At 46.6% G+C, this 11,013-nt stretch overlaps 1 pseudogene; it reads right to left on the bottom strand.

Annotated features, from left to right (window-relative positions):
* The window catches only part of LOC107122598, a 112,221-nt pseudogene that overhangs the window by 9,701 nt on the left and 91,507 nt on the right, over positions 1 to 11,013 (bottom strand).

Here is an 11,013-nt window from a genome sequence, read left to right as displayed (position 1 = left end):
CCGCCCTGGCAAGCAGCTCTGTGGGTTTAACCCTTTCAGTGCTGCAGAGGAGAGACAACGGTTTCCTGCCCTCTCCATGAGGAAATGCAGACATCTCAGGACGTCAGTTTTTATTTATTTCCTAGTGGTAACCCGCAACCGCAAGGACTTGTGGGATGCATCTCTCACTTCTCCCTGCCCCACTATTTCATAATTCTTTTCTTTTTTTAATTTTATTTATCAGTTTCACAAATCATTGTCATTTACAAAAAAAATTTCCCCTTGCTTAAGTCTTATTCAGAATTACATACATTCTTTCTTATATACCTTTGAGTCTTAAATTCCCCATATTTCATACATCCATTTATATAATCTTTCCCATCTTTTAGTAAACACACTTCCATCGTTACCTTGAATACTAAGAGTTAGCTTATCCATTTCCGCCATTTCCAGGGCGCCTCCTCTTTTCCTAGTTCTCTCCTTTCCTGCTGGTCTGAAGCAGCAGAGGAAAGTTTGACCCCAGCGGTACCTTGAAGACCAACAAAGTTGTATTTCTGGGTATAAGTTTTTGTGTGCATGCGCCCTTCTGAAGGGTGTGCGCGCACTCAAGCTTATACCCAGAATAAAACTTTGTTGGCTTTCAAGGTGTCACTGGTCTCCAACAGTGTTGCACTGGGTTCAGGTGGGGTAGCCTGTTGGCCTGAAGCAGCAGAACAAAGTTTGATCCCAGTGGCCCGTTTAAGACCAACAGATATTTATTCACAATATAAGCTTTTGTGTAAGCACAGCTTTTCAGATACAGTGGAAAGAACCTCCTCCACCATGGGTCCCCACATTATGCTAACATCTTTATGGCTGACTAGATCAACACTTCCTAAACTCCCAGGCACTCCCACCTCTCTTATACCTTTGATTGATGACATTTTTATCCAATGGCCAGGGGCGTAGACTTTCCAATTTCCCGAGGAGGCGGGCTGGGGCTGGTCCAGAGGGATTGCTATGCTAGGTCCTTAAAAGAACTGGGGCCCAGTGACATCATAGGGAGGAGCCAGTGACATCACAGGCCATTGTCACTACCTATGGAGTCACAGCCATGTGGGAGTTAGGGAGGTGCTCCTCAGAAATTTGGGGGGGGGGTTATAGTTGGTGTCTCCTGGTCAGTGGTTATAGTGGTATCTCAGCAGTCTCCTGCTGTGTCCTGTTTTTGTCACTTTTAGAATAGTCTCTTTAAAATCTGCAAATATACATACCATGTGCATCCTACCCCAATCATAAGCCAAAGTCAGCCAAACTGAGAACAGTGGAGTGCCTGACGTCACGCCAACCTGGTGTCTGGAGGTAGCCTTGGCACCCCGCGAGGGGGCCAGCCAGAGCAGCCTGCCTGGCAATCTGTTGCATACAGCAGAATTTGCCCCCCAGCTCTGTGGGGTGACACAGCAGGGAAGTCCACCCCCTAGGTGGAAGGCATCACTGGCACACCCAACCCAGCACGGTCAGGTGAGAGAGGAATTCCCACCACATGCAGTGGTCTGAAGGCTCAATGCCCTGGCAGCAGTGAGCCGGGGAAGGCAGGGCAGTCATTTAAAGGAAGTGGAGGGTGAGGCCAGAGGCTGGCATAGTCCAGTTGCACCTGACTGGCAATTGTTCCTGCCAATCGACATAGGAGGGTGTAGCGACCCTAATGGGGGGGTAGGAAGAGGCCATCCTACCTGAGGCTGTATCCCTCCTTAGGGCCAGGGGTTCGGGCCTGGGAGGAGAGGTTAGCCCTCCTGCTAGCTAACTGGCTACAGTGGACTGGAGGGTAGAAGAAAGAGAAGGGGAAGACCTGGGGTGCTGCTACCCCCTCCCCTCTCTATGTTGCGCGGTGCGCATAGGACAGCTTGAGTGCCAGTAGAAGATATCAGCCAGCCACCAGGACTGTTTCAGCCACTCCAACTCACCAGCCACACTCCAGCATTCAACTGCAACTCCAGCTCTGTATAGCACCACACATGACAGTCCTGTGGTAAACTATATACAGATTTTATTTACAGAATATACAATCCTCGGACAAAATGCTCCGCCAGTCACCGTCATTTAGAGAAGAAGATACAGAGGCAGCACTTGTCCACATATATACATGTTATCAACCAATCAGCTAATAGCTGAGTCATTGTCACTGACCTCACACCATAATCTGGTTCAAACCGGCCAGGACAGGTTTCCAGCAGTCTCCCTGCTGACAGTTAGATCACTATGATCTGACAGCTGATATTAACATTACAACACTCCCCCTTAATATACAGCACATTCAGGTCATGTTTAACTGCTGTCTGCATTTCAGAAATTTAGCTCATCCAGGCTCTTGGTTAACATGTCTGCAATATTATCTGCTGTTGCACAGTGCTTCAAAGTTACAATTTTCCTTTGCACCATATCGCTTACATTTTGATATCAAATGTTTATGTGCCTTGACCTGGGTTTTATTCCCTGCGAACCTGCAAGTTGCTCAGCCGCCAAGTTATCACACATAACAGCAATTGGTAAGTTACAGCACATGTCAAAATCTTTCAGTAGTTGTATAACCCACTCCAATTGAATCACAGTCATTCAGAGCTGCGTATTCCGATTCACAGGTACTTGTTGCGATATAACTCTGTTTAACAGATTTCCACATTTACAAAAATCACATAACCCGTTGTAGATTTTGCATCTTGATTAGTACCCCAGTTAGAGTCACTGTAGGCTACTACCTGCTGAGAATTATCTCCCCTCAGCAACAATTTACAAGCTGATGTGCCCTTTAAGTATCTAAGGATCCGCTTTGCAGCATTCCAATCCCTAATACAAGGCTTTGAACACTTTGAGGCCTGTCGAGGTCTCCAAGGGGGACTCTGGAGGATGTGTTGGCCCAGCCCAGCCCTGATGGTGTGGAAGATACGCCCACTAGCCTCACCAGATTGTCAGCCATGGGTGCCTGTCTCCCACCCCCAGCTGTAGCCCCCTACTGTTGGACTTCACTCCAATAGGAGCAAAAGGGAGGGGGGTTGGGAGCAATCCCTGCTGTTGGACTTCACTCCAATAGGAGCAAAAGGGAGGGGGGGTTGGGAGCAGTGTTCCCTCTAAGCTGTGGAGTCTTGTGAGCAAAAATCCTACTTTGTGAGCTATGGGCATTAAAGTTGTAAGTGAGCCATTAGGTTACTGAATAAATTAGTTTGCTTTGAGGCCATCCTTCCTGAGCTAAGGCGAAAATCTGTGAGCCGGAGGCTAAAAAACTGTGAGCTAGCTCACACCAACTCAGCTTAGAGGGAACACTGTTTGGGAGGTGGCTTCACTTCTGGCTGTATCTGGGAGGGATGAAGCCACAGCCCTCAGTTTCCAAGACCTGAGCCAGGCTATTCATGATACGATGTTGTGGAGGTCATTAATTCATACATAAACAGGGTCACCGTCAGTATGGATTGACTGCACAGAACACATTCGAGCAGGCCCTGTTAGCCTAGGGCCTAATGTTCATACATCTTCTCACTAAAATAAATTATAACATGCATTTATTGATATTGACATAAGATTATCCAGACATAAGAAAAGAGGCTCAAAATTGTTACCAAATGACAATCAATAAAAACCAACAGAAGCATCCAAACATATTAAAACAACGGGGGGGGGGGCATCCATTAGCTGGAGTGTTTCAGAGCTGGCAGAATACTGTATTTATATCTGCATAGGTCCACACTGATGGGAAGTGAGGGAGCTACTCTCACTGAAACTTTGTCAACATTTCTAATTCTGTTGTAGTTTTTCTCTTACATGAATTCTTTGATGGGAAGTGAGGTTTGTACTCTGACTGAAGCACTTTCCACACTCTGAGCACTGATATGGTTTCTCTCCTGTATGGATTCTTTGATGGGAAGTGAGGGAGCTACCCTTAAGAAAACTCTTTCCACACTCTGAGCACTGATATGATTTCTCTCCTGTATGGATTCTTTGATGGGAAGTGAGGGAGCTACTGTGACTGAAGCACTTTTCACACTCTGAGCACTGATACGGTTTCTCTCCTGTATGGATTCTTTGATGGGAAGTGAGGTGTGAACGCTGACTGAAGCACTTTCCACACTCTGAGCACTGATATGGTTTCTCTCCTGTATGGATTCTTTGATGGGAGGTGAGGAAGCTACGCTTACGAAAACTCTTTCCACACTCTGAGCACTGATATGGTTTCTCTCCTGTATGGATTTTTTGATGGGAAGTGAGGGCATTACTCTCACGGAAACTCTTTCCACACTCTGAGCACTGATAAGGTTTCTCTCCTGTATGTATTCTTTGATGGGAAATGAGGTTGCAACTGAAACTAAAACCCTTTCCACACTCTGAGCACTGATATGGTTTCTCTCCTGTATGGATTCTTTGATGGGAAGTGAGGTTGTAACTCTGATGGAAACTCTTTCCACACTCTGAGCACTGATATGGTTTTTGTCCTGTGTGGATTCTTTGATGCGAAGTGAGGTGTGCTTTCCTACTGAAGCACTTTCGACACTCTGAGCACTGATACGGTTTCTCTCCTGTATGGATTCTTTGATGCGAAGTGAGGTCGCAACTCTGACGGAAACTCTTTCCACACTCTGAGCACTGATATGGTTTCTCTCCTGTGTGGATTCTTTGATGGGAAATGAGGTTGCAACTGAAACTAAACCTCTTTCCGCATTCTGAGCACTGATATAGTTTCTTTCCTGTATGGATTCTTTGATGCGAAGTGAGGTCGCAACTCTGACGGAAACTCTTTCCACACTCTGAGCACTGATATGGTTTCTCTCCTGTATGGATTCTTTGATGGGAAATGAGGTTGCAACTGAAACTAAACCTCTTTCCGCATTCTGAGCACTGATATAGTTTCTTTCCTGTATGGATTCTTTGATTGGAAGTGAGGGTGCCACTCTCATGTAAACTCTTTCCACACTCTGTGCACTGAATGTTGTTCTCCCGAACATCTCCTGAAGGAATAAAAGTTGCAGAATGAAGTGATAGGAATGAAGACCTCTACATTTCTCAGTAGGAAAAAAAGATAATTTCTTATTATAGAGAAAGGTACTGTTTAGGCCAACTTTCAAATAGTAAAGAGGAGGCAGATCCTGACAGGAACACATGTGAACCAGGGCTGTGTTAACTTCTCCAGACATAATTCTGGTTAGCTGTGATGGTGATATCAAATCGAGCCTCAGACTTTAGCAACTGAAGAATAAATAGCTTCAATGTTTTGTTAGTTTGGTCTTAACGTTGTACTGAATTCAAACTTTGTTTTGTTAGTTTTTTTTAATAATCATTTTTATTAATTTTTTCTCAAAAGTAAGTAATACTCAGTAATATTAAACTTACAGAACAGCATAAACACCATAGTTTGCAAAACAATATAGCGCTAGTATTTTTACTTTGTTGTCAACAAACTCTATTTATTACCTATTACCTTTGTGTTTAGGTAAATATAAAAATGAGCTAATGCAAAGAATTAATAGCATGTGTCCCATTTAATTATATCATAACAATGTCACAACTAGGCATCGCAGTATGGCCAAAGAGGTAAAGTTTAGTAGCCTAGTAATTTTAAGTATGAAGAGTTTTTGGGTTGAGAATCCGAAGCTGAGATATATTCCATGAATGGGATTCCATTTCTCTGTAAAATTGGATGATTTAGGACTGATGTCTGATTGAAGTAAACGGTCAGTGATTTTTTCTAATATAAGGTGATCCCTTAAGGTGTTAGTTTTTAATCATTTTGTTTTCTAATTTTTTCTAATTTTTGTAATCTGCCTTCATACTCTTTGACAAATGCTGAGTATCAATAAAATAAGGACACAGTAAGAGAAAATAATTAATTACTTTCTCAAAGCCTTAATCTAGAGATTGTGCCTGATGCATCTCTGTATGACTCCACTCTGGGACTTCTTCAGATCAGCCTGTCCTGTAACAGTATTTTGATTATATCTCCTCTTTTCTTGCTAATCATTCATGATTTCCTGTAGGCAAAGGGGTTCCCATGAAACATCTAAGGATCTACCTGCTGACTGAGGATCTTCTGTGGAGCTCTGGAGAAAGAGGCCTTCTTCCTTCAGCCAGGAGATGAGGGCAGGCGTGGAATTCTGGTGTCTTTCTGAAGAAAAAAAGGTAAGGATAAGAAAGTGCCCAAGTCAGACCACTGGCCCATCCTGCCCAGCACCGAGGACTCCAACTGCCTCTGTCTCCCCAAGGTCTAAGGCAGAGAGGGGCATTTCCAAGTCTATCTCATTGAGATCCTTCTTAGCTAAAGATGTTGGGGATGGAATTGGGGACCTTCTGCAAAAAAGGTGCTCCTCCCCCAAGCTCTGGCCCTTTCCCAGAACCAACACTTATTTCTTTTACTCTGTATTAGAAAATTATTCTGTGAATCCAAACCTTCTTGCCTGCAACTTGGTCTGGACAACATTGCTCTGATTTTTACACAGCTAAAATGGAACTCATGCAAGGCTAGAAAGCCCTGTGTCCAATCCCCTGGCACATCAAGTCAAGAGGAGTCCTGAAAACAGGCCCAAGAAACACCTTGGCCTAAAGTCTTGGCCAGTTCCTGCCCATCAGAGCTCGCTGAGTGCTGAGTTTGATGGAGATGGCCTGGCTTCTACCCACTCGCAAGGTGGCATCACAGCCACGCCAATATTCCCCCACCCCCTCAAAATCCTCCACCTGTAATATCGGTCAGTTATGGTGGCCAACCATGCAGGGTTCTTAAAAGAACTGCACTATGATCCATGCGAGGCATAATGAGCTCCCAAAAGCGCCTCCTAAATTGGCAACAGTCTTGGATCTGACGCAGAACCCCCAGATCAGGGCTCCCCTCCCTGGGAAGAGACGTTAGAGAATGGCTGGCCAGGAAGACCAGAGGAAGAAGAGCCACGGCATTTTTCTCACTAACCTTTCCCCACTTCCTCCACGGACAACAATAAGAACAAAAATCTGTCCTCCGAGGAAGCACGAAAGGGATTCTTACCCACAGAGACCACCATCCCATAATTTTCCAGCATGATCTCCCAGTATAGCGCTCTCTGGCCCAGATCCAGCAAGGCCCATTCCTCCGCGGTGAAGCACACGGCCACCTCCTCGAAAGACACTCGTCCCTGGAATCAGAGAACAGTTTCCTCCCTGAAGAATCCTGATAGGTGTGCTGTGTTGTGAGCATGTGACCAGGACCTCCCACCCACCCACCCAGATGTGAAGACAATGAAGATGCTTTTCAGCAGGTTCAGCACTTCATGAGGAGATCACACCAGGGACCCTTTGCAGCCCCAAAAGTCAAGGGCAGAAGGGTGGTCCTCTAGAGGCTGGAACTGAGGAGGGACCACCCAAATTGTCCTCTGCAGACCCTCCTCCCACAGGAATCTTTCCCTCACCTGAGCTGACTGTCCAGCTATTGGCTCCACTGCAGCACAAGAAGGAGGCGATCTAGGTGGGCTCTCTGCTGTCATTTTGCTGCCTGCCAGGGGAGAAAACGTGGGTCAGTGATTTGCATCTTCCACATAGAGGTAGGGCTAGTTATCCTCCTGAAGACCGAGGAGTTCCCCTTCTGAACAGGGAGGGAAGCCTCCATCCCTAATTCCTCCTCTGAACAGAAAAGATCTCTTTCGAGACAATCTCTCTCCATCTGTCAACAAAATCACTGAAAACAACTGAGGAGTCAACCTTGGAAAACGGGGGTGATCCAAACTGGATCAAAGGCTGAGGTGCTGCAAGAGAGAGGCTGATGGATCCCCCTGGATTCCAGGTGAACATAATAAGAACATAAGAGACGCCAATGTTGGATCAGGCCAAAGGCCCATCCAGTCCAACACTCTGTGTCACACAGTGGCCAGAAATACCAGGTGCCATCAGGAGGTCCACCAGTGGGGCCAGGACATTAGAAGGTGCTCTGGGGGAGACAGAGAACTCAGTCCTGGAATGCTGGATCCTGCCAGGGTGGGGAAGGGGTCGTTCCCTGATGCCCACTCCTCCCTCAAATTGGCATCTGCCCCAGGGTTCAACTTTTAAGAGAGATGATGGGGAGACTCCATCAGCTGGAATCTCAGGTTATATCCAACAGAGCAGGTTATAGATGTAGGGGGGTGTAGTTCTCAGAGGGAGCAGCGCTTTCGTCTTTTAGATCGGGTGAACTTTCCTGGGTATGTTCATTTAATAGTCTGGTCAAGCTACCAAATGTGGGTCTTTGGCTGGGGAAAAAAGATTTGGGATACGAAGGAAGAAAATGTGACTGTTTTGCTACATCTGCCCCATCAGTTGGTACCCAGTTTTGATTTCAGGTTATCTGGTCTGGCTGATCCAGGTCAGTGTTAACTTCTACATGGGGTTGAGCTTGAAGATGACTCAACATGACTGTAGTGTAGCGGCCACCCTTGAACGAGAACCAAGGAGACCAGGATTCAAATGCTAACATGTCATGAAACGTCATTCCTGGGGTGATCTTAACCAGGTCACTTGTTCAGGATGGGGTGATACTGAATTAAAAAATAAACCGACGGGAAACTACCTTTTGATCTTGTCCACACCTTCCCCATCTGCTAGAGTGTCAATTTTTGCTGGGAGGCATTGTTTCCCCCCATTCCTCCAAATCTAATGGTACGTTCATGTGCCTCGCAGGGTTTCCCCAACTTCCCTCTGATCTTCCCTACCCCCAGCTTGCTGCCGAGTTTGAGGAATGGTCCAGCAAAGCTTGTGTGGCTGAGGTGTGTGGGGGAGATTTTGTCCTTGTCCCATCCACAGGAAATATATTTCCCCTGCACCTTTCTCTGCAGGGGCCATCCCCTCCCACCCAAAGAAAAACAGATGGGATGGGTTTTTTTTTAATATTTAAGTTGACAACCAAATATCAATAAAATAACAAGCTGTGTATCATGTTCCCTAAATTCTCAGCTTTCATTACAAAAAGAAAGGATATGCCTTTCCCCTTGTATCTCCACAAGGGGCTATAAAGTTTTTTTTTAAATTAAAACTGGGCATTCAGAGTGTCCGAGATGCTGATTGTTCAATGGCTTATTTTAAAAAAGCCTTCTACTGATAAGGGAGAAAATGGTTATGGAGGGGTCAGAGAGAAGATAAACTGTCCCACCCAAATGGCAGCCCATCCAGGCTTTACTTGGGATATTTTCCAAAACGTTGCTGCAAACCATATCTGGAAGACAGCACAGAAAAGCCAATGAAAGCTTGGGAAACGCAGGTGTGGGTGTGAGCAGAAGACGAAAACCCTGCTTCCCAAGAACATTGAACCCAGATCAAATTCATCTGAGTGGAAATACCCACTGAAGCTTCCCTCTTCTTATCCCAACTCTATTTCACTAAAAAAAAAAATGTCACTGGAAATTGCCTGAACAGCAAAGTTGCAGTGGCTCTTGAGAAATACCCCCCCTTCCGTGGCCCCCAACACTTTCTCTCTACCCTCTTTTTCTCTTTCTCTCCTCTTGGCAATCCCCATATCCTCTCCCTGCCTCATTCTCTCCTCAGCCACTCACCAACCCACCTCTTAGCTGCCTCCCATCTTCAGCCTGCTGAAGGAAGAATCCCTGCCCCGCCCCCAAGGCTCCGTGTAACAGTGTTCAGTCCAGGGTGTGTCTTCCATGGTGAACTGGACCCATCCCAAGCCGGGCGAGACCCACAGGGGCCAAGGCGGCCACGACATCCTGCCTTGGCTCACCCAGGGTGCCCTCAGGATGCCCAGTGAAGTCCTCTCAGGACAATCAAGAGGTACTTCTGACTCTTTCAGGATGGGGTGGAAACAGGCTAAAATAAACTAGCTAAGAAACTACAGTTTGATATTCTCCATAGTTTTCCATACTTTTCCCCTTTGCCCCGGGTTCAATGGAGGTGGGAGGAATGTCCCCACCCCACCCCTGTCCCCACAGCATCGGGTTGCATTCATGTACCTCTCATGGTTACCTCAGCTTTTCCCAGATCCTTCCCAACCTGTATTGCTTTTAAGTTTTGGAAATGATCCAGCTAAGCTTGCATAGCTGATATGTAGGTGGGAGAGTATGGATTGTCCTCATTTAGAAGAGAGAAAAGGAAGTACTTCTTCACCCAAAAGGTAATTAATACCTGGAATTCACTGCAACAGGAACTGGTGGCAGCTACAAGCATAAGAACAGAAGAGAAGCCAATGCTGGATCAGGCCACTGGCCCATCCAGTCCCAACACTCTGTCACACAGTGGCCAAAAATACCAGGTGCCATCAGGAGGTCCAGCAGTGGGGGCCAGGACACTAGAAGCCCACTCTCTCCCCCCCCAGCACCACGAACACAGAGCATCACTTGCCCCAGACCAAGAGTTCCTATCTATGCCTTGTGGGTAATAGCCACTGATGGACCTCTGCTCCATATGCTTATCTAATTCCCTCTTGAAGCCGTCCATGCTTGTAGCCGCTGTCACCTCCTGTGGCAGTGAATTCCATGACAGCTTCAAGAGAGGCTTGGATAAAGATATGGAGCAGAGGCCCATCTCTGGCTATTAGCCACAAGGTATGTACAGAACAATCAAACAAAAAGCTGGTGGTGGGGAACCGGAAACTGGTGGAGGGCTTCCTCTGCTCTTAATTTGGAGACCCAAACTGGGGTGTGTGTGTTTCCAAATGAAGAATAACCCCCATGTGGAGAGGAGGAGGAGGAGATTGGATTTATACCCGGCCCTTCACTTGGAGTCTCAGAGCGGCTTACAAACTCCTTTCCCTTCCCCTCCCCACAACAGACACCCTGTGAGGTGGGTGGGGCTGAGAGAACTCTGACACAAACGGCTCTTTTTTCAAGAACAGCTTTTATCAGAGCTAGGGCTTGCCCAAGGTCACATCAGCAGGTGCAAGTGGAGGAGTGGGAAATCAAACCCAGTCCTCCCAGATTAGAGTCCAAGCACTTAACCACTACACCCAAACTGTCCCCCCCCCTCCGCAGAGAGAAGTTAGGGGGAGCTACACACCGGTCCAGGTGGGCTGGAGAAAAAGGCCGGAGGTGCAACGCGTGGAAATGGGCGGGGGGGAGGCTTCCTCAGGGCGGG

Source organism: Gekko japonicus, unplaced genomic scaffold (assembly GCF_001447785.1).
Source record: "Gekko japonicus isolate JY-2015 unplaced genomic scaffold, Gekko_japonicus_V1.1 scaffold1563, whole genome shotgun sequence".
NCBI lineage: Eukaryota > Metazoa > Chordata > Lepidosauria > Squamata > Gekkonidae > Gekko > Gekko japonicus.
The sequence above is the reverse complement of the archived record's forward strand: the minus strand, read 5'-3'. Positions and strand labels throughout refer to the sequence as shown.